Genomic DNA, 25,712 nt, shown 5'->3' on the forward strand with positions numbered 1-25,712 from the left:
CGAAATTGACCTGGTTGCACGACCCAAACCATCCCCCGAGAAGATTGACACCTCATCCGAATGGCATTGCAGGACAGAGCTGCGTCCTCCCCGGCTCTGGCGCAACAGGGGAACAGTGTAACACATCGTACATTATCAGGACTGACAGTCCGTCGCCTTTATTACGGTCTGAGTTAACGGCGCGTCGTTCACTTCTCCGCCTATCTTTGACTAATGTGCATAAACATGATAGACTGCAATGGTGTATGGAATGGCAGCAGGCGAATCCAGGTTCTGTTTGTTTGAAAATGATGGCCGCAAACAGGGGAAGAGGCATCACATTGACTGCATTCGTAGAAGACATACAGCGCCAACTCAAGGCCTTATGGTGTGGGGTGCTATTGGGTACAACCACAAATCATAGTCGGTGCGTGTCCAGGACACTGTGACCAGTGTGACCTATGTGAATGACATCCTGCGACCCATAGCCAGCCATACCCTTTCTGCACCATACCCCAGACGCCATATTTCAGCAGGACAATGCGCGACCACATGTTGCTGCACGAACATGTGCCTTCTTGTTGTCACAGGATGTCAGACTGTTGGCCTGGCCCGCCCGATCACCGGACTTGGCGCCAATCGAAAATGTGTGGGATATGTTGAAACGACGGGTGCGGTGCTGTGACCCAATGCCAACCAATAAAAATGAACTGTGGAACCAGGTGAATGCAGCATGGATGGCTATACTCCAGGACGCCATTCGCGCCTTATACGCGTCGATGCAATCACGCATGGAACAAGTTATCAGTGCCCATGGAGGACACAGTGCCTACTAGGCAACGGGACACATGCTGAACCTAAGTGACTGAAATGCTAATCGCTTCTGCAGAACATATTAATGAACATGTCATGTGAATATGAACTTCCTATCTCTAGTCTTTCAAGGTGTTCTGGCGTTTATGAACATGAGTGTATTTCAAAATTTTACACTATAACTTACAGTGTACTGAGCGGTCCAATTACTAACTATTATCTTAGCGTTGTGAATACAGCACGTTCATACGCAAATTCACACAACCTTAAATAATTCAGATGCCTCAATACTACAATTTACAGTGTACTAAAATATGACACCATCACATAGAAATTTACACCAATTCACAGAATGTTGGAGTCTGAAGAATCTTACATTTTTGGGACCACGAACCTACTACGCTGGCGTAGCAGGGGAGAGGTGATACTCCCACGTGGCGCGTCCCAGGTGGCGGATGGTGTGGTCCTAACCGGCTTGCCGGCGGTTTCGAGGGAAATAAAATACCTCTCGCGGACCAAACACACTACCCCCTGTGGGTGGGGGACGCAGATGAAGAGGCGACTAAAAGGGGCGACCAAGGGATGATTGAATTAGAACCATGAAACTACTTTTGATTTGTACCATCACACGGGGAACATCATGGGTTGCCTCTACTTGCGAGTAGTACCACCATGTTAGGTACGAAATAGGTTTGTGATTAGGAGCAGAAGAGGAAGTTCTCCTGTGAGTTTCCAGTACCCGTGCGTCGTACCCATGTGAGCAACACCGCGGGTCTGGGCGTTGTCTGTGAGTTGTACCACTATATGAACGACACCGTGGGTCTGCGTTGCCTGTGATTAGTACCCGCTATGCGAGGAACATCACAGGATAGTACGAGTCCCTAGGCGAGGAAACTCATCGGTTTGCATTGGCTGTGAGTGGTGCCATTGTGTGAGAAACATCATAGGTCTGCGTTCCCTGTACGAAGTGCAATACTTGTGAGTAGTACCATCTTGTGTGGACCACCGTGAGTCTTCGCTACTTTCGGTTTGTACCCCAACATGACAAATATCATGGTTCTACTTTACTCGCGACATGTACCATTCTGAGGGGCCATCGACTTGTATTTTTATTTATTTATTTATTTATTTATTTATTTATTTATTTATTTATTTATTTATTTATTTATTTATTTATTTATTTATTTATTTATTTATCATTTTACCCTCCAAGGTTGGTTTTTCCCTCGGACTATGCGAAGGATCCCACCCATACAGCCTCAAGAGCAGTGTCCTGGACCGTGAAACGTTGGGTTGGGGGATACAATTGGGAGGAGGACGGGTACCCAGGTGGCCTCACCTACTATGCTGAACAGGAGCCTTGTGGGGGAATGGGAAGATTGGAAGGGATAGACAAGGGAGAGGGCAGTAAGCGGCCGTGGCCTTAAATTAGGTACCATCCTGGCATTTGTCTGCAGGAAAAGTAGGAAAACACGGAAAACCACTTCGAGGACGATTGAAGTGGGAATCGAACCCCCTCTGCTCATTTCACCTCCCGAGGCTGAGTGGACCCCGTTCCAGCCCTCGTACCATTTTTCAAATTTCGTGGCAGAGTCGGGAATCGAACCCGCCGGGGATGCAGCTAATCACACTAACCACTACGCCACAGAGGCGAACTGTTTGTGAAATACTGTGAGATTACACTGTGTATAAACTAAGTCTGTCTGCAGTTATATACGGTGGCCTCTTCCTTCCCTCTTCTTGGTTGGCTATAAATTATTTGCAAGGGTTGTTGCGATAAGATCGTGGAGTCCATCGCACTACCCATCATTCAGTTATTTTATTATGTGTTATCTTATGTATGTTTGTTCAGCCTTCAGCCTTAACGCTGGTTGGATCCTCAACAGCTCTGCCATCAGCTGTCATAGATGGCCTAGGCATCACTGAAGAGGCGTACTAGGGAAATGAGGAGTGAGGTAGTTTCCCGTTGCTTTCCTCACCGAGCCAGAAGTTGCTATTACATATCAGCCTACCAGGCCCACTGAAATGCATGCACCAACCGACCCTATGAGCAACATTTTCACACCATTCATAACAGGGACTGGCTGCAGAAGGAATGGCATTACTAGCATCACTCATACCTCAGTTACATTCATATTGTCAAAGCTAAGGATAAGATAGAGACAGATCAATGAAAGTAACAAAATTGCTCTAGCCCATGCCAGAAAACATAGTGCACTGTAAACACTAGGTCCTGCCAGCAAAGGCATGGTGTTTTCTTATAGCACATCTTATAGTTTTGTTTATGTTATACTCTATTGCATGGTGCCGTATAAACTTGAAAGCTATTAGGTGGGAGAGCCTCGTGGTGTAGGGATAGTATGCCTGCCTCTTACCCGGGTTCGATTCCCGGCCAGGTTAGCAGTTTTTACCTGGATCTGAGGGCTGTTTCGATGTCTACTCAGCCTGCGTGATAACCGTTGACGAGCTATTTGACAATGAGATCGCTCTAGGGAGCCAAGAATAACGACCGAGAGGATTCGTCGTGCTGACCACATGACACCTCGTAATCTGCAGGCCTTCGGGCTGAGCAGCGGTCACTTGGTAGACCATGGCCCTTCGAAATTTTTGCACCATGGGGAGCTAGTTGGGATGGTGAATGGATAACCTTGCATTTCTTCTGAGAACTTCCTTATTTTCTTTTCCTTCGTTCTATCCATCGCAGTCTGTCGATTGCTTTCTTCGAAATAGAGCATACCATTACGTACCAATGCCCTTCAGGATGCACGGTCCAGGGCTGGTGTCTCCCAGTTATTAACACCGATGTTGCTGCTCGTGATATTTGCTTTCAGTTTTAATTACTGCGTTGATGGGGGTGAAAGTTCATTTTGGGGATCATTGTAAGTATCTAGGTGTTAATATAAGGAAAGATCTTCATTGGGGTAATCACATAAATGGGATTGTAAATAAAGGGTACAGATCTCTGCACATGGTTATGAGGGTGTTTAGGGGTTGTAGTAAGGATGTAAAGGAGAGGGCATATAAGTCTCTGGTAAGACCCCAACTAGAGTATGGTTCCAGTGTATGCGACCCTCACCAGGATTACCTGATTCAAGAACTGGAAAAAATCCAAAGAAAAGCAGCTCGATTTGTTCTGGGTGATTTCCGACAAAAGAGTAGCGTTACAAAAATGTTGCAAAGTTTGGGCTGGGAAGAATTGAGAGAAAGGAGGAGAGCTGCTCGACTAAGTGGTATGTTCCGAGCTGTCAGCGAACAGATGGGGTGGAATGACATTACTAGACGAATAAGTTTGAGTGGCGTTTATAAAAGTAGGAAAGATCACAATATGAAAAAAAAAGTTGGAATTCAAGAAGACGAACTGGGGCAAATATTCATTTATAGGTAGGGGAGTTAGGGATTGGAATAACTTACCAAGGGAGATGTTCAATAAATTACCAATTTCCTTTAAATCATTTATGAAAAGGCTAGGAAAACAACAGATAGGGAATCTGCCACCTGGGCGACTGCCCTAAATGCAGATCAGTAGTGATTGATTGATTGATTGATTGATTGATTGATTGATTGATTGATTGATTGATTGATTGATTGATTGATTGATTGATTGATTGATTGATTGATTGATTGATTGATTGATTGATTGATTGATTGATTGATTGATTGATTGATTGATTGATTGATTGATTGATTGATTGATTGATTGATTGATTGATTGATTGATTGATTGATTGATTGATTGATTGATTGATCACATCTTTAAAGCGTTTTCTTGGAGTTCCGAAGCCGCTTTACCGAGTGATAGCTCAGGGTATAACATTTGTTTGGGAAGGCGGTTGTTAGGCATGCGGATCACACAGAGTAATTGCCGTTGAACAATCATAGCTTCAATACTTGAGGATTTATTCAGGACACTCTTATTTGTACGCGTATCTTGTCATGTTATTTCAAGTATCTTCTGTATGTTGTCCAGCATTCGCTCCCGTACAACAAGGTGGGAATTTCAATTTAACTGTAATTGATAAAATTATCTCTAGCTCATATGATACCAGTTGATGGGACAGTTTTTGCCGACAGTTGTCCTCTAATTGCTGCGGGACAGTCGCTGGCCAGTCCAGCAGAACGCGAACCCGTTCACACGAGACCATGCCAGTAGATGTCGAGAAAGCGTCTGTAGAATCCCGTGAGGATTTAAATTGACGCCGGGAATTCATTGCTGAGTCGTACAAAGTTTTGAGTCCTTGAATGCCAGAAAGTGCCGCTTGACGAGCATTTTTGTCTTGGTACAGGTCCCACGAACATCAGTATCGCCACCAACTTTGAGGTCAAAATTATGTGAAGACTTAGAAATAATTTAAAAATTGCAGAATGTAAATGATCAACACCTCGCAGGCGCTACACCTCTCGGTCGACACAAGCGAACTGGTCCGAGGCGTGTCACGTTCACACGGCCGCCAACTGTCTCGACAATACTGAGCTGCGGCTGGGCCCAGTTGGTTGTCCTCAGTCTACTCCGGGAGACACTCGATTGCCTGGACTATTTCCTAGGCAACTGGACCAAAGTGTTTACATGTAGCCAATAATTGTAAGCCAGTCAACTATCTTCGGGCAATGTCAGATCAACTGGCATCGTGTAAACTAGGCAGTAAAGTGCCAAATATATATTTGTTAACAAATAATGCTGTACGAGATGGGTGACCCACTTAACATGTCATTGCTCGACTGTAATGTCATGTCTATCACAAATAGATGTGAGTGTATAATTAAGTTGTCAATCCTGGGCTTTCAGAATGAATTATATTCCCTCTGGTACGTACAATAAACATTTCGTGCTTATTGGTCTAGAGACTGACATTTACTGAGCCCACAATGGGAAAGAGAAAGGTGCTCTGCACTGAATGTATTCATGGTGGCCTGCTATTGCTTTGTGGGAGTGCGCTACCGCTCCAGGTTCCCTTTATTTACTTAATCGATTTTGCTATCACATGATCTCCCGCACAGTGTTCCCGATTCCTCTTAAATTATCTGTTCTACAGGTACAGCTACACTTCTCAACAGTTGACTGCTTCCATGGCAGTACAGCCTTTTTAAACCTTTTTACCTGTAAAAGCTCTGTTTAACAATTATTATTATTAGCTATGAGATTATTTGACGCGACAATAGCTCCCATCGCCACATACGGGCTGGAAATCATCTGGGAGAACCTGACCATGGCAGACTTGAGGACACTCGAAGCAGTCAAGTAGCGCTCTCTGAAAGTTACCATGGGGATATCGAAATACAAAAGTCTCGACTAGCGTACTTGCCAAGGAGACCTTCTTCATGAAGGACCTCCAGATGAAGAGAGGGACTACAATTCACAGATGCCTTCTTCATGGAGGACCCCAGATGAATAAGAGACTACCATTCACAGATGCCTTCTTCATGGAGGACCCCAGATGAATAAGAGACTACCATTCATAGATGCCTTCTTCATGGAGGACCTCCAGATGAAGAGAGGGACTACCATTCACAGATGTCTTCTTCATGGAGGACCTCCGGATGAAGAGAGGGACTACCATTCACAGATGCCTTCTTCATGGAGGATCTCCGGATGAAGAAAGGGACTACCATTCACAGATGCCTTCTTCATGGAGAACCTCCGGATGAAGAGAGGGACTACCATTCACAGATGCCTTCTTCATGGAGGACCTTCAGATGAAGAGAGGGACTACCATTCACAGATGTCTTCTTCATGGAGGACCTCCGGATGAAGAGAGGGACTACAATTCACAGATGCCTTCTTCATGGAGAACCTCCGGATGAAGAGAGGGACTACCATTCACAGATGCCTTCTTCATGGAGGAACTCCGGATGAAGAAAGGGACTACCATTCACAGATGCCTTCTTCATGGAGAACCTCCGGATGAAGAGATGGACTACCATTCACAGATGCCTTCTTCATGGAGGACCTTCAGATGAAGAGAGGGACTACCATTCACAGATGCCTTCTTCATGGAGAACCTCCGGATGAAGAAAGGGACTACCATTCACAGATGCCTTCTTCATGGAGAACCTCCGGATGAAGAAAGGGACTACCATTCACAGATGCCTTCTTCATGGAGAACCTCCGGATGAAGAGAGGGACTACCATTCACAGATGCCTTCTTCATGGAGGACCTTCAGATGAAGAGAGGGACTACCATTCACAGATGTCTTCTTCATGGAGGACCTCCGGATGAAGAGAGGGACTACAATTCACAGATGCCTTCTTCATGGAGAACCTCCGGATGAAGAGAGGGACTACCATTCACAGATGCCTTCTTCATGGAGGAACTCCGGATGAAGAAAGGGACTACCATTCACAGATGCCTTCTTCATGGAGAACCTCCGGATGAAGAGATGGACTACCATTCACAGATGCCTTCTTCATGGAGGACCTTCAGATGAAGAGAGGGACTACCATTCACAGATGCCTTCTTCATGGAGAACCTCCGGATGAAGAAAGGGACTACCATTCACAGATGTCTTCTTCATGGAGGACCTCCGGATGAAGAGAGGGACTACAATTCACAGATGCCTTCTTCATGGAGAACCTCCGGATGAAGAGAGGGACTACCATTCACAGATGCCTTCTTCATGGAGGACCTCCGGATGAAGAAAGGGACTACCATTCACAGATGCCTTCTTCATGGAGAACCTCCGGATGAAGAAAGGGACTACCATTCACAGATGTCTTCTTCATGGAGGACCTCCGGATGAAGAGAGGGACTACAATTCACAGATGCCTTCTTCATGGAGAACCTCCGGATGAAGAGAGGGACTACAATTCACAGATGCCTTCTTCATGGAGAACCTCCGGATGAAGAAAGGGACTACCATTCACAGATGCCTTCTTCATGGAGGAACTCCGGATGAAGAGAGGGACTACCATTCACAGATGCCTTCTTCATGGAGGAACTCCGGATGAAGAGAGGGACTACCATTCACAGATGCCTTCTTCATGGAGGAACTCCGGATGAAGAAAGGGACTACCATTCACAGATGCCTTCTTCATGGAGGACCTCCGGATGAAGAGAGGGACTACAATTCACAGATGCCTTCTTCATGGAGAACCTCCGGATGAAGAGAGGGACTACCATTCACAGATGCCTTCTTCATGGAGGACCTCCGGATGAAGAGAGGGACTACCATTCACAGATGCCTTCTTCATGGAGAACCTCCGGATGAAGAGAGGGACTACCATTCACAGATGCCTTCTTCATGGAGGAACTCCGGATGAAGAGAGGGACTACCATTCACAGATGCCTTCTTCATGGAGGACCTCCGGATGAAGAGAGGGACTACCATTCACAGATGTCTTCTTCATGGAGGACCTCCGGATGAAGAGAGGGACTACCATTCACAGATGCCTTCTTCATGGAGAACCTCCGGATGAAGAAAGGGACTACAATTCACAGATGCCTTCTTCATGGAGGAACTCCGGATGAAGAGAGGGACTACCATTCACAGATGTCTGGGAGAAACTAATACAGGACAGTGAAGAAAAGAGACGAAATCTGAATCGACTTTTCTACAATGAATAGGACATGGACAAACACTTTGTTAACTCGATGGCGGTACACCATAAGCTGTACTTCCATGACCAGACGAATCCTGCGTATGTAAATTATGCGGTGTGCAATGCAGCTGATACCATTTACTCACTTGTACAAATGTCCGACTCGTTGGCTGAACGGTCAGCGTACTGGCCTTCGGTTCTGAGGGTCCCGGGTTCGATTCCCGGCCGGGTCGGGGATTTTAACCTTCATTGGTTAATTCCAATGGCCCGGAGGCTGGGTGTTTGTGCTGTCCTCAACATCCCTGCAACTCACACATAACACATAACACTATCCACCACAATAACACGCAGTTACCTACGCATGGCAGATGCCGCCCACCCTCATCGGAGGGTCTGCCTTACAAGGGCTGCACTCGGCTAGAAATAGGCACACGAAATTATTATTACTTGTACAAATCGGAGATCGTCTATTGTGATCTTTTGTGAAAGTGAGTGATGACAGTGTACAGAATAATCCTAGTTTGTTCTCAACTCTATGCACAATTTTTGTGCTATATCTACCTCACTCCTCATTTCCCTAGTACGCCTCTTCAGTGATGCCTAGGCCATCTATGACAGCTGATGGCGGAACTGTTGAGGATCCAACCAGCCTTCGGGCTGAGGACTAAACATACATACATACATACATACATACATACATACATACATACATACATACATACATACATACATACATACATACATACATACATACATCTTTAAATAATATTTATTTATTATTCGCCAACTAGGGACCACGATAAGTTTCATTATACGTTCTAGCGTTTACCCAGTTTTTGATTGATCCACTCGGTTTTCATGAGCTCGCTGTGTCGAGTACGGAGTTCATCCGACCACTTTGCACCAGCTGTCCACTTTATATCCCGGAAAATCCCAAAAGTCACGATACCTTTTTTTCTGAAAACGTCTCCTTTGTGCGCGTCATCTGGTCGTAGGCCCATTCATTCGAATCTTTCTTAGCGTTAACGTAGCGAACTGTTGTTTATTATTATTATTATTATTTTATTATTAGGGTTGTTTATAGTCGCTTTAACTCCAAGGTCTTATCGCGACTCTTACATATGATTACAGAATAATGGTAATAATAATAATAATATTGTAATTATAAAAATGTAAAGAAAAAAATAAGTATAATGTAATTACATTTTGGAGTGCAAGCCAGTGTCTTTGAGGAAGTTGATGACTTGATGACTCAGTGCTGGAGAAGACAGTGTCAGTTCCATTCCTTTAGGTATGTTGTGGTGTTGGCGCCAATGGTCATACAGTTGACATTCTGAGATGATATGCTTGACAGTGAGAGAGCAGTTACATTTGCTGCAGGTGGGAGGTTGTTTCTTTTCTAGGAGATAGTTGTGGGTGATCTTCGTATGTCCTATCCTTAGTCGGGAGATTAAGACTTGTTCATGTCTGGTGAGGTTTTGGAGAGGATATGTTCTTGTAGATATCATTTTAATTTTTTGGAGGTTGCTAGTGGAAGTTTTAAGCCAGTTCATTTTCCATTGTTCGTGTAGTTTGATTTTGATATAAGCGATGATATCAGAATGTGGCGTAGCAATTTGACGGTCGTTGATTGGGAGACTAGTAGCTTCTTTTGCTGCTTGATCAACTGATTCATTGCCTGGTATTCCTCTGTGAGATGGGATCCACATAAAAATAACATTTTTTCCTGCGATCTTGATCTTGTGGTACAGCATTTGAATTTCTTTAACAAGTAGGTGTGTTGTTGATGGATAGAAGTTAATGCACTTTTGGAATCAGAGAATATTATGAATGAGTTGTTGTAGCTTGCTTTTGAAATATGAATCATGGCCTGTTTAAGAGCATACAGTTCACTTGTAAACACTGTAAAAAGATCTGGTAATCTGTATAGCTTACTATAGTCTTTATATTTCACTGCACAACCATTTCTCTCATTGAATTTTGATCCATCAGTATAAATTGCACTATATGATGAGTATCTATTACAAATTTCATTAAATAACTGTTGGAATTTTGCTGTGTCAGTTTGAGCTTTAAGATTGTTGTTCAATTCCCAGTTGACTGGAGGCAAATGAGTTTTCCATGGAGGGGTATCTAGTGAGTTGTGTGGAAATAAAATGGGTGGAAGGCTGAGGTTTATTTCTTTGAGAAGATTGGATATTCTGATGTTAAAGGGTTGGGGTTGAGATCCAGTTAGTTTTCCTTTATGTCTCTTTGAAATTAGGTGTTTTTTCAAGTGTTGGTTACTTGTACCAGCTATCTTGAGTGCGTATGTCAAACTCAGCTGTTTACGTCTGATTTCAAGTGGTGGTTCGTTGGCTTCAATCTCTATACTAGCTATGGGGCTGGTGCGGTGGGCTCCTAGGGCAATTCGAAGAGCTGAAGATTGGATGGTATCAAGGATCTTAAGAGTAGATGGTCTGGCAGAACAATATACTATACTGCCATAATCCAGTTTGGCTCTGATTGTGGCTCTGTATGTGTTCATTAGGACATGGTAGTCTGCTCCCCAGTTTTTTGCTGAGAGAATTTTCATGATATTCATTCTTCTTTGACACTCGTCTTTAAGATTTTTAAGGTATGGGGTCCAGGTGAGCTTGTTATCAAATAGAAGTCCTAGAATTTTAATAGTTTTAACTGATTCAATTTTATGGTCTTCCATATATAATTCAGGGTTAGCGATAGTATGTTTATTTTTGGAGAAGAGAATACATTTGGTTTTAGTTTTAGAAAATTTGAATCCTGTGGTTTTAGTCCAGTTTTGAATATTTACAATTGATTCTTGTAATAGGAGTTGAGTCGTTGTAATGTTTTTCCCTGGGCAGAAGATTATCAAATCGTCAGCAAAAAGGCAACACTTAACTGGTGAGTGGATGTTAGAGACTATACCATTAATTGCCACAAGAAACAGTGTTACACTGATAACTGATCCTTGTGGGACTCCATTGTTGATTACTACTTCCTTTGACAGCATTCCATTTACTCTAACTTGAATTCGGCGCATTTGGAGAAAATTATAAATGAAATATAGGATATTTCCAGATATATTATGTGTCATTAGAACTTTGATTACATAGTCTTTCCATACCATGTCATATGCCTTATTAATATCTAAACTGACTGCTATTAGGTGTTGGTTATTGAGAAACGCTTCCTGTATTTCAGATTCCAGACTTATCAAAGTGTCTGTTGTGGAGTGTGCTTTACGGAACCCGTTTTGCACATTACTGAAGAAATTTATGTGCTCGAGATACCAGCGTAATCTTTTGTTGACTATTTTCTCCATGAGTTTACACATCGCATTAGTTAAAGCAATAGGGCGATAATTTTCTGCAATTGAGTTGTCTTTCCCTGGTTTGGGTATTGGAACTACAATGGCATTTCGCCATTGGTCAGGAAATGTCTTAGAGCTCCATATGTGGTTGAAAATGGCCAGAAGAGAATTTATTGCACTTAGTGGAAGCTGTTTTAGAAATTCATAAGGGACTGTATCTGGGCCAGGACTAGATTTGCCACATTTGTCAAGTTCAGTAATTATTTCCTGTAGTTGAAAAGTATCGTTTAGATTATAGTTAGGGTCAGAGATAGCTTTCCTTAGATCAACGGATTCACTGGATTTCTTTGTATGGAGAAATTCAGGATCATAATTTTTGTCACTAGAGATCTCGGCAAATGTGTCAGCTAATTTATCAGCGATGTTTTGAGGTTTGTTTATGAAGGTTCCATCAACAGAGTTTCTGAGGGAAGTAATGTAGAAGTGATTATATTTGCCATTTATTCTTTGAAGTTTATTCCACATTTCCTTTTGTGGGGTTTGGGAACTTAGCGAGGAGACAAATGATAGCCATGAATTCTTTTTGCTGAGTTTAATTTCTTTTCGAGCGATTGCTCTATATTTCTGAAATTGGGCTTTATTTTCAGGTGTGGGTTTTCTTTTGTAGAGGTAGAAAGCACGATTCTTATTCTTAATAGCCTCCTTACAAGTGTCATTCCACCAAGGTACTTTTTTCTTAAAGGAGTTTGAGGTTACTTTTGGAACACTCATGTCTGCAGATTTAACAAGAACTTCTGTGAAATCTTGAACAATGATATTTATGTGCTTAGAAGGGAAATCATTTGGAGGGGTTAAGTCTTTTAAGTGGTTATTGACTGTCTGCCTAAATTTTGTCCAATCTGCCTTATTTAAGTTCCATTTGGAGTTGTTAATAAATGAGGAGTTGACAGAAGAATTTTCATTATTGATTAGTATCGGGAAGTGGTCACTATTTCCTTGGAGTGTTGAATAAACAGACCAGTTGAAAAGGGTTGCTACGTCCGGTGTGCAGATGGTTAGGTCTATACTACTACAGGTGCCGTGGGCTATGTCAAAGCGAGTTGGAGCAGTAGAGTTCATTAGAATTAAATCAAATTCATCAAGTATCTTTTCTATCTCTTTTCCTCTTGCATCAGAACTATGGCTACCCCATAACGTGTTGTGGCTGTTGAAGTCGCCTACTAGGATGAATGGTTTAGGTAGTTGGTGGATAAGGTTTCGTAGATCGTCACCTTGAAACAAATAACTGTTTGGAATATAAACATTGCAGATACATAGAGAAGGTGGTAGATGGACTGAAATTGCTACAGCTTCCAAATTAGTGTTAATAGTAATTTCCTTTGCATAGATATTGTTTTTGATATAAGTAGCTACTCCTCCACTCGCATGATTCACATTAGTTCTATTTTTGTGGTAGACACTGTAGAGTCTTAGATTGGCAGCAAAGTCGTTCTGAAAGTTTGTTTCTTGGAGACAGATAACAGATGGTTGGTGTTTGTTTATTAGGAGTTGTAGATATTCTAACTGTGATCGATAACTGTTAAGATTCCATTGGAGTAATGTTGCCATAATAATGATCAAAAGCAGAACGAGGTTTATCTCCATTGTTATACTGGGAAGGAATTGTCGTCGCTGGAATAGTCTGGCGTTACATTGATATGCGTTGGGTCTTCACTTTGACTGGCGGATTTCAGTAGTTTTTTTACTATTCGAGTGCTTTTGTTTTTTATGCTTTTATCGGTATAGTAAGGATAGAGTTTTTGAAGGGCTTTAGCAAGACCTTCTAAGTCTTGTGTGTAGTTTGAAGCAATTTCTGATATGTCCTTGACACCAACTGTATTTTCAAAGAAGGACTGGAGCTGTAGGTAGCTGAGGGGGAATATTGATGGGTCAGCTTCCAAAACTTGTTTTACTGGCAGGAGCATATCACTTATTGATTTTTGCGTGTCTGTCTTGGGTTTCTTGGAAGTGTGATTTGTCTTACGGTTTTCTATTTGTTCAGGAGAGGCCAGTATGGATTTGTTGCCATCAGGAGGATTTGGATTAGTTGTTTCACTGCTAGCTAGTGAAATTGGCCTTTTACATCCAGGAAAATTCACTGTTGTAGGGGTGGCGTGTGTTTCCATAGGTGCTGCAATTTATCTCTCAATTTGAATTCTGGAGGAGGGAGGATCATTACAGACTTGGCTAAGTGCTAAGTCAGGGTTGGTCATTGAAGTGGCTTCTTGAGTAGGCCTATCTTTTGGGAGTGAGCTAGAAGAGCTAGAAGTACCGATGTCTGTTTTGGGGTTTTCGACCTGTGACTTTTGTGAAATCTCTTGGAGCTGAGGAAAATTATTGGAAGAGGATTCATCTTTTGGAAGTGATACGTTGTTAGGACAATCTTTGGCCAGATGTCCTTCGGTATGGCAAAGAAAACAAGTGGGTGAATCGGATGATAGGTAAATCCAGTAGTTTGTACCATCGTATTCGAGATGAAGGGATTCGGGGAGTTTATCAAAGTCTTCATTCTGAATGTACATTTGTCTTCGAAAGCTTAAAATGTGGGAGAATCCAGGAATTGACAAACCTGCTCTGATTGGGGTAATCCTAGACATGATTTTCACACCGAGTTTTAACAATTCCTCTTCAATAACATAGTTTGGGATCACAGGACAGACGTTGGATAATATAATACGCTTGTTTTTTGTTAGAAGGGGTCGTATTTCCAGTGATACATTGTTTATTAAGATCTTAGGGTTTGTCAATATCAGATCTTCGACATTTTTCTTACTAGAGAGAAAGATGCATATCCTTCCGTTCGATATACGTGAAACAAACCGAATGTTGCTAGGGGTTGTAAGTTTACCTATAGCTAGCACATAATCCTTGATACTGATCCCGTCATGAGATTCGATTACAATAGCTTGTTCTTTGGAGGGGTACGACTGTATTGCAGCAGAATAGCTTAACCTTGAATTACGTTCGTTACTAGCCCTACTTGTGACGGTTGTCATTTGGTTACCTGATGCACTGTTAGGATGTGGAGGGTTATTTACGGTGTTGTTATTATTATTTGTTGGCTTGCATGGTGTCTGTTGAGGAAAAATATCATTGATTTTTTCATTCATTGAATTCGATAAATGCCGACCTCTATCAAGAGAGGTGGCCATTTTGAGTGGGTCAACAAAGGGTTTTAGGTTATCTCTGTAGTTCGTCACTTCACACAAGGACCACGGAAATAATGTCAGGTATCTTACTTACAAGAATATAGTAGGTGATCTAAATATTTACTTCTGATCACTCTTACACTAATATAACGATTATGAACATCTATTAAATACCAAAACTTGAGCAAGGTATTTACTCGCGAACATCATCAGTCACTGCCTTCTCGATCGCCCGAGTGTTGTTTATTGGTTTTGTTGTCCATCGAGAGTCGTGCTTACGCCGTAAAAGCCCTGCCTTTGCGCATTGTGTCCGTGATCTTAGAGTGGATTTCTTGTCTCGATTTTCTTATGTAGATCCCGTTTTTTCTAGTTTGGGCCAGGAATGTTGTGGAGAATCTTTCTCTCTTTTTGCTCCAACTTAGCGAGTGCACATTTCTCAGAGAGTATAAGGCATTCTGAGGCATAAAAACATACCGGCTTGACGACAGTGTTGTAATGATGAATTTTGTTATTTATAGAAACCCATCTTTTGTTATATATGTTCGGGGTGATTCGGAAAACTATCTCAATTTTTTTCGCTCTGTCCGCTCTGACCTCTGCACCTAGTCCGTTTGATTGGAACCACTCACCAAGGTATTTTAACTTATGCACACGATTTATTGTTCCTTATTTGGTGTTCACAGTTGGGTCCTGTTATCTTTGATGTTTGACATTACTTCCGTAGTTTGAAAGGATATCGTCAAACCTGTTTGTTCTTCAACCTTCTTAAGCGCATTTATTTCTTCTTCTTCTTCTTCTTCTATAATGGTATCTTGGTGAAAATCGGAACGCAGAGGTGAAAGAAGGTGCCGGGGTGAATGGGTCTAACTACAATGTCAAGAAAGAATTTAAAACTGAAATGGAAGGTTATATTTTTGAAAAGCAACCAGATAATAAATTCTCACTTAGTGAGATAACAATGACAAAAATAGAAAAATCCAAGATTACAGTACTTTAAATCTCTTGGGCTACAAGCCCCTAGTTTCACAATTTTTGAGTTCCCAGTTCAAATTTACAAAGAGCACAAATTTACACAAGGGCAGAAATCCCTCAATACATGGAGCGCTTGCTCCCAACACACAATATCAAGCCTCCCAGAGGCACTTTTACAACACTAGAAAAGAGCGAACGCGCTCTCAGGTCTCCCGAGCCTACTCAAGGCAACATTACAAGGCACTATTTACAACTTTGAAACAGGGCTATCTTGTACCCAACCTATTGGGCCGTTGCGGAAAGAAACAGGTTAAGTAAATGGCCTGAACACAAATTGAATGGAGGCAAGTACTTGCACTCCTAAATATGCATTCTTAAAGCCTAAGAACCACTAGGCCGATGAAACAGGGGCTATTCCCAAACTATGGAGGTGACTCGTATAAGAAAGTAATTTACCACATTACAGAATGAAAAATAGCAATAAACGCAGTCACCTCAAACCAAGATGAAGGAGAGCTCGAGAGGGTGCATCACTCTCTATCCCCGATTTACAGTTAAAGATTTATGAAATTTTTACATGAGCCGAAAGGAGATTTAAATTTTAGAGAAGTCGGTTACATAGTTAAAGTTTCGAACCTGTCCCCCGGGTTAACCTGCGGAGCAAGCAAAAAAGTAAGATGTTAGATGGCCATTACCTTGCAGAAGAACTGCTGCATGATGAAAAAGGCGCCTCCCGCCTCCTGCTTGACACACACACTTAGTTAGATGACGATCAAATGGCCAAGAGACGTGAAAATCCGCAGTTTATAAACCCTCGGGGAAAGTTCGAGACCGTTCATGAATAAAACAGCCACACCCTCTCACTTTATTGGTTAAATTCAAACGTAACACTCAGAATCAAGGAAGAAGCCTGTGATAGGCGGAAAATTAATTACAGAAATTAGGGATTGGCTAGATTCAAAACTGACGGGAAAAAAGATAAATATTGCCAACCCAAAAATAAATGAACATCATTTAGTAAAAGAAAACTTATGAATACAAAACTTCTTTAAATCAAACGTTCTTTCACTTCACACCAGGGTGCATGATCATAGTTTTTAGCAGTGACATATATTGAAGAAAGTCCAAACTTCTTGATGAAGGGCAAACAAAACAAATAGAAATTCACACAGTACAGGAAACTTCGCGATAACAATATTTCATCAGATTTCTGTAGTGACATCTTCTGAGTAAAGGTTTAAGTAGGTCTAGTTTCAAGTTCACGGTTCCTCCAGTACAGGAGTTCTTTTAGGCGCAAGATTTAAATGTGCGGCATAGTGGTGTATCTCCCGGTACAATTATTATTATTATTATTATTATTATTATTATTATTATTATTATTATTATTATTATTATTATTATTATTATTATATCCCGGTCAAAACTCAAATAAACCTGAGTAGCTCCAGTTGCCCCAGAAATAACTGAAATAAGTTGAAGAATTGTATTATTTATTTATTTATTTATTTATTTATTTATTTATTTATTTATTTATTTATTTATTTATTTATTTATTTATTTATTTATTTATTCCTTCTTCTTGTTGTTTCCGAATTTGGCCACCTGTGGACCGCACTGAACTTACGGCTTTCTTCTTCTTCTTCTTCTTCTTCTTCTTCTTCTTCTTCTTCTTCTTCTACTACTTCTTCTACTTCTTCTTATTCTTATTCTCCCAGAACCTCTTCATTCTTTCACTTCTGATCTTCCTATCTTCCTCAGATATGACCAGTTTGGGTCTACATTTTTTTGGTGGTTTCTCGTGGAATGTTTCGATGCTGTCCACTCGGCTTCTAAATCTTTTCTGTTGTGAACCATATCCATTGTAAGTCCACTTTCTATTGCATCTCTTTTTACCTCTTCCACCCACTTCGTCGAAGCTTTCAGTCCAGTGATGTACTTGAATATTTTCTTAGTTAGCCGTTTCTCATCCATTCTTTCTAGATGCCCGTAGAATTTTAGCCTTCGCTTTCGCATGGTGACAGTGATTTTTTCGGTGTATTTGTAGAGGTCATCATTTTTTCTATTCCTCCACTCCCCATCAGCATTTTTCTGTGGTCCTGTTATTTATTTATTTATTTATTTATTTATTTATTTATTTATTTATTTATTTACTTATTTATTTATTTATTTATTTATTTATTTATTTATTTATTTATTTATGTTAGTGGTCTTTCGCACTAACACATCGAAGGTTTTCGGTGGCGCAATGGTGGATTGAGAAGGTAGCGGTCTTTGCCTTAATTGAGGTACAGCTGGTGAAAATGGGGAAACCACGGAAAAAACATTTTCAGGGCTGCCGACGGTAGGATTCCAAAGCACCCTCTCCCGAATGCAAGCTCACAGTTACGCGACCCTAATCGTACGGGTATTATTATTATTATTATTATTATTATTATTATTATTATTATTATTATTATTATTATTATTATTATTATTGTTGTATGTTGGGTATTCAGCCCGAAGGCTGGTTTGATCCTCTACAGCTCCACCACCAGCTGTCATAGATAGCCTAGGTGTCACTGAAGAGGCATACTAGGGAAGTGAGGAGTGAGGTAGTTCCCCGTTGCTTTCCTCACTGGGCCAGAAGTTGCTATTGCATATCAGTCTGCCAAGCCCACTGAAATGCATGCACCAACCGACCCTATATAACAAAATATTATCAAGTTCCTGTAAAAATGTATATATTAACAGAGTCAACACAGAAAAAAAAGACTTCATTCTTAAGAAAAAAGGAAACCACTTTTCTCTTTTGCGAAAATCAAACGATCATAAATACGTCAAAAGGTCATGGTCATCCATTTTCACATTTTCACACCATTCATAACAGGGACTGGCTGCATAAGGAATGGTATTACTAGCATCCCTCATACCTCGGTCACTTTCATATTGTCAAAGCCAAGAGTGAGACTGAGACAGGTCAATGAAAGTAACAAATTTATTCCAGCCCGTACCAGAAGTCATAGCGCAATGTAAACACTACATCTTGCCAGCAAAGGCATATTATTATTATTATTATTATTATTATTATTATTATTATTATTATTATTATTATTATTATTATTATTATTATTATTATTATTATTATTATTAACCTTTGTAGACTTCAAGAAGGCGTGTACTCCGTACTTCATGGAGTGTTCATGAACATTCTCCGGGAGTTTTGAGCTGATGTAAAATCTTTAACAAGGTCATGATTAGGTAAGAATATCCTGGAGGAATGAAGGAAGAATACCATTGTATCGATTTAAAGAACAAAAGGACGCACAGGAATGCGGAAATTAAAGTGGGATCAAACTGTTAAACCATGCTATGAGAGAGAGTCGTCGGAATGCGGCTGAGGAAAGAGACCTGTATCATGCCATCTTTGCCCTAATGATGCTAGAGATTGCATTCACATTATCTTCATGTAGTTTTCATACATCTACAGATCTTCGTGGTCTGCAGTAAAGAAGAAATCTCTCTGTTCATCATTATTATCAAGCCTGGCAGGTGGGTAAAGCTCATCTCTAACTACAGATGAATTTGAAGTTAAGATTGGTCTGCGTCAGGAATTAGCTCTCAGAGCCGGTATTAAAGAACCACAAGTTCGCCTAGTTACCAGTTGTATGAGTTCTTTATCTTGAGGAAGATGAGACCTTAAACTGTAAGTGAATCTCCTTTTTCTACTGCTCTAATTCTTTGAATTATATTCGAGAGTTCAAAAAGTTGAATTCTTCAGTGCGGAACTACCCAGATGACGTTGAAAGAAACTCATTGATTCTTTGTAAACTTTGTTATCAATCCACAATAAGTTGATTTCATTCACTGAGTAGGATACTTTTTATTTAGTGTTATTTTTTGTACACCAGATCTTTTCTCCATTTTTACTTGATAAATAACAAGCTTATCCCTTCCTTAGAACCACGTTTGTAGGCGTGGGTGAGTCTTGAAACACTCGGCACGACCAGAAAAATGTTACCTTTAATTGTTATAAGCTTCTCAGTCTCTTGAACATGAATGTAACAGAAAAAATGAAATGGCGTATGGCTCTTAGTGCCGGGATTTTCCGAGGACAATTTCGGCTCGCCAGATGCAGGTCTTTTGATTTGACTTCCATGGGTGACCTGCGCGTCATGATGAGGATGATATAACGATGGAGACGACACATGCACCCACCGCTCGTACCTGCGGAATTAACCAATTATTATTACAATTCCCGCCATGGAGCCGGTCAATATAACAAAACATTATCAAGTACCTGTAAAAATGTATATATTAACAGAGTCGACACAGAAAAAAATTACTTCATTTTTTCCTTTTTTCTTTTGCGAAAATCAAATGATCATAAATACTCAAACGGTCATGGTCATCCATCAACGGCTGCTAAGTTCAGCCTGCACGGTTGCTAGGTAACTGTCTGAGCATCCATTAATACTTTACATCACAGCCTTCCCACTGTGGGGGGGGGATGCAGACGAAGCATACACCCATGATATCCCCTGCCTGTTGTAAAAGGTGACTGAAAGGGGCGACCAAGGGATGATGAAATTAGAACCATGAGACTACTTGTACTCGCATCGGCGGTACATATACTGATTAGGTCCATTACGTGAGGAACACCATTGGTCGAAGTCCGACCAAGCGAGGAACATCACGAGTCTGGACGTTGCCTGTTGTTAGTACCATCATGTGTATGCCACCGAGGTGGGGGAGCGGGCACTCGTCTGCGCTGGAATGTGTAATACCACTATATGAAGAACACCACGGGTCTACATTGCCTCTGATTAGTACGACTATAGGACGAACACCACGAGTCTACATTACCTGTGATTAGCTCAGTTGGTCGGTCGGAGTGCAGAGCTGTCGGAGCACGGACCAGGCGTGGCCACGACTCCTCTGCTCAGTTGGCCGGTCGGAGTGCAGAGCTGTCGGACCACGGACCAGGCGTGGCCACGACTCCTCTGCTCAGTTGGCCGGTGGGAGTGCAGAGCTGTCGGACCATGGAGCAGCCGTGGCCACTAGTGTGCGGAGACCTACTCTGTATCCGCCGACCTAGGAGTTGTGAAGAATTGTTTCAAATTTGCCTGGTTTGACTGATTGGTCATTACACTCGAGTTTCTTTTTCCGTCTGATGTTCGAAGGCTAGCACAATATTAAACACCCGCAAAAACCACGATTTATGATCTACAGGCCAAAGCTCTGTATGTATTAACACTTGACGCATGCAACCACTAACATGTAAACACAATACTACAGATTCATTGTACTTTTGACTGTGAAGTAATTCGTTCTCAATTCTTCCACCAAGAGCTCTGCTGCTGTAACAGTTGAGGGCTGCTGCGTTATACACGTCGACTATCCACAATCGATAGTGGATATTCACACATCGATGGTCATGTGCAGAGAAAAGTATTCTCATATATAGTATCTTTGTTGTGGATGAGTAGTAGAAGAAAGAATGGATAAGGCAGGGCATATTTCGTCCTCTTAACAGGCATTTTGCGAACAAGGGTAGAAATTGGTATATATTACTGAATATATTCTCCACTTACGGGCAAGTTACAATGACACTGTTATAACGTAAGGAAATCATTATTTGACATAAACATAAACACTGCAAAAACTAAACTACCAAAACTGTATTCGTAATTTGGTTCACCGGGAGAGTTGGCCGTGCGGTTAGGGGCGCGCGGCTGTGGGCTCTGGATCCCCACTGTCGGCAGCCCTGAATATAGTTTTCCGTCGCTTCCCATTTTCACACCAGGCAAATGTTGGTGCTGTTCCTTAATTAAGGCCACGGCCGGTTTCTTCCCATTCCTAGGCCTTTCCTATCCCATCGTCGCCATAACACTTATCTGTGTCGGTGCGACGTAAAGCCAATTCTAAAGTAATTTGGTTCCCCACCAAATTTATGAAAAGTGCAATTAATTGTAATATATTTATCCTTTCTAACCTTATCAAACACTTTCCCTATAAATAATTACTTGAAGGCCATTTATAAAGAATGTTTTCTTTTTAACGTAGTCTTTCGGCGTTTCTCGTAGGATGTTAAATGCTTTATTTGCACGTTTGTAACCCATTATCTTGTCCCTCACCGCCTTAATAACCTCCTTATCCCACTGCTTGCGTTTTCCCACCTGAAAATAACAGTAAACTTTATAAATAGCAAATAAAATGAAGGGGGACGAAATTACGAACACTCCCTGGTTTATTACAATGGCCGTTACAGCCAACTCACACCAACCAGCTTCCTGGAGCGATTACACGCCAGGGAATACACCACACGCGTGAAATGCAGTCCAGTATTCCACACACATATCAGTGCTCACTTTAGGCTACACTAACTCAGCTCAACTTGAAAAATTATCCTCCTTGTACACGAACACCTGAACGTGGTGCACACAACCAACACTCACAACAAGAAAACGGGATGAGGCTATGCGTGTGCACACGGCTGAAACATTAGGTACCAACCGTGCAAAATGGAAATCCCTAGGGGGACGAAATTAGGTGCGGGGACGGAATTTGGTCCCTTACGTTATTAGAAGAAAGAAAGTATGAAAAAAGAGAAAACAATCTTCTTTGGAGGGGCCGAAACTTGGAGCCTGAAGCAAAAACACAGTAGCTGCGCCGACCTGGCTCCCAGGATTTCTGCACTCCTGTTAGAACCAATATTTTCATTTCGTATGGTAACAAGGCTCAGAGTAAGACTCCGGTGGGAATATGTTGAGCCGAGTGGACACTATACTGAGAATAAGAAGAAGAAGATAATAATGTTATTGGCTTTACGTCCCACTAACTACTTTTACTGTTTTCGGAGATGCCGATGTGCCGAAATTTAGTTTCGCAGGAGTTCTTATCCGTGCCAGTAAATCTACCGACACGAGGTTGACGCATCTGAGCACCTTCAAATACCTCCGGATTGAGCCAGGATCGAACGTGCCAAGTTGGGGTCAGAAGGCCAGCGCCCCAACCGTCTGAGCTACTCAGCCCGGAAAGAAGAAAAAGAGTATATTGTATCATATTTATATTACCTTATGCGGATTACTACCTTACTATAACGTGCTATTTCTTCACCGTCATAGTATCCTAATTAGGATCCTCATCTAAGTTTATGCTGACCCTGTTCGATATCTGGACACACAGCTGGTCTTGTTCCCAGTCGAAAATCCTCCGATTTACCGATTTGCCGCCATGTATTATTCCACTAATCAGTATCAACTGAACGACATACCATACAGCATTTGTAACACTGTATCAGTATAATCTTAAATTTAAAGCAAGTCACGTAAGTAAGGCATATTTTATACACTGCATTGTTTAACTCTGACGAAATAACAGTCGCCAAGTGAAAGTGAAGAATGCTTACAATTTCCTGCTTACCTGCTTGGCGGAAGTTCCATGGATTTTGTTCGTTTTTCAATCTTCCTGTAGTGGCATTCTAGGGGAGGGAGAAGTTCCTTATCCCCTCTTTCCTGTAACGGGAGTTTTGGAGAATATTCAAATAATTCGGAGAATGAACTATAGAATGGTAACAACCGAGTGGCTGTGGTGGGGGCATCAGGCTCATAGCCAGCTGGTTCCGGGACCAATGCTATGTTATTTTACTCTACGTATTTTATTGCAGATTTTCTATCCCAGTCACAGTAGCAGTATTTAAACATACAGTTCTGTATCCTAAGGTAATAATTTAATGTATTCGAATGTGATATTAAATTAATCTAATTCTAAAGTTAACACTTCTTTATACTTCTTTATCAAAGCGCAATGTTAAAAGATCCGACGTTCCTAGAATGTCGACGTTAGAAACATTAAAATATGTTAGTATGTTGTCTGACGTGCCACAGAAGTCGTTTCTAAACATGTCTACTTCCTGGTGGGGCTTCGAACCCATGTCCTTCCCAGTGAACTGACCATGTCTTTACCGCCTCGTCTGGACACCCCTTGGCTGAGGTAAATAATACTAATACTAATACTAATACTAATAATAATAATAATAATAATAATAATAATAATAATAATAATAATTTTCTACCCCTTTCCCCACACCGGTGGGGTCGCGGGTGCGAACTTGGTCGCACATGTGGATTTGGCCTTGTTTGACGGCGAAATGCGCTTCCCGACTCCAACCCAATGTGGAGGGATGTAATCACCAATGCCTGTATCTGTCATGGTTAGTAGTGTGCTGTGTTGTCTGAATATGGAGAGAAAGTGTTGGGACATACGCAAACACCCAGTCCCCGAGCCAGAGCCAGAAGAATTAATTAGAAGCGATTAAAACCCCGACCCGGCCGGTAATCGAATCCGGGATCCTCTGAACCGAAGGGAAGTACGCTGACCATTGAGCCAACGATTCGGACAATAATAATAATAATAATAATAATAATAATAATAATAATAATAATAATAATAATAATAATAATAATAATAATAATAATAATAATAATAATAATAATAATAATAATAGCTTTACGTCCCATTGACTACTTTTACGGTTTTCGGAGACGCCGTGGTGCTGAAATTTTGCCCAGTGGAGTATATTTTTTAAGTGCCAGGAAATCTACCGACACAAGGTTGGCGAATTTGTGCACCTTCAAATATCACCTGACTGAGCCAGGATCGAACCGACCAACTTGAGGTCGGAAGGCTACAGGTTTACCGTCTGAACTACTCAACCTAGCGACACTAAAATGAACAGTTTGGCAGTCATCTTTCTCACGTACCTGGTGTTAAAATGGAGAATCACGCAAAATGTTCTTAAGGGCTTTGCTACAGAGGGGTTCGAACCGACCACCTCCCGAATGCAGTCTAACCGCTACACTCTCCAATCAATCATCACTGATCTGCATTTAAGGTCGCCCGGTTGGCAGATTTTACACGGAACTATTGTAACGCGACTTTTCATTTCAAAAATCATTAACCCCTGTGGGCGGGGGGTGCAGACGAAGAATGCACCCACGGTATCCCCTGCCTGTTATAAGAGGCGACTAAAAGGGGCGACCAGGGATGATTGAATTAGAACCATGAAACTACTTGTGTTTAGAACCACTATGTGCGGAACATCACGGGCCTGCGTTGCCTGTGATTTGTACCATTATGTGAGCAACACCACGGGTCTGGGCGTTGCCTGTGATTAGTACTACTATACGAGTGGCGCCGTTGGTCTGCGTTGCCTATGATTAGTACTCACTATGTGAGGAACACCACGAGAATACCGGCGCTCATGATTAGCACACCTATGTGAGGAACACCATGGATTTGCGTTGCCTATGAGTGGCGCCACTATGTGAGAAACACCATAGGTCTGCGTTACCTGTGCGACGTACAGTGCTTGTGAGTAGTACCATAATGTGTGGAATACCGTGAGTCTACGCTACTTTTGATTAGTACCGCAACTTGAGAAATAACTTACTATGGTTCTACTTTACTAGCGATAAGTACCATTATGAGGGGCCCTTGGCCTGGATTTTGGACCCTTTAGACACATTTATTTCACGATCACAGCGGATGTCACACACTGCATTCAAGGTTGTTTTGCTTTAAGAGAGACTAATATTCGTAGAAATGATTGGAAAGCAGCATGTGTGCCTCTTTATTACCTCATCATCCTTGCAAAGTGATCTGCATCCAATTTCCTGTATCCTCTTGCCATGTTTTAGAAAGTGGCACAGGTGTTACTGTAGTCTAGCTACTTCTCGTTATCTTTTCCTCACTGCGAGTCATTTCGGGCCAGCTTTAAAAATGTTCCTCTCTGGTTGTTTACTGTGTTCCTCAATTCAGTCTTCTAGACAATCCTCTGTTTGGTAGGTTTACCGAAACGAAACAATGGGAAGCAGGACTCGAAGTAAAGAGAATAGGGTAAAAAGACAGGAGCCTAAAAAGCAGCACAAAACAG

The sequence above is a fragment of the Anabrus simplex genome, chromosome 7 (genome assembly GCF_040414725.1).
Source record: "Anabrus simplex isolate iqAnaSimp1 chromosome 7, ASM4041472v1, whole genome shotgun sequence".
Classification (NCBI taxonomy): Eukaryota; Metazoa; Arthropoda; class Insecta; order Orthoptera; family Tettigoniidae; genus Anabrus; species Anabrus simplex.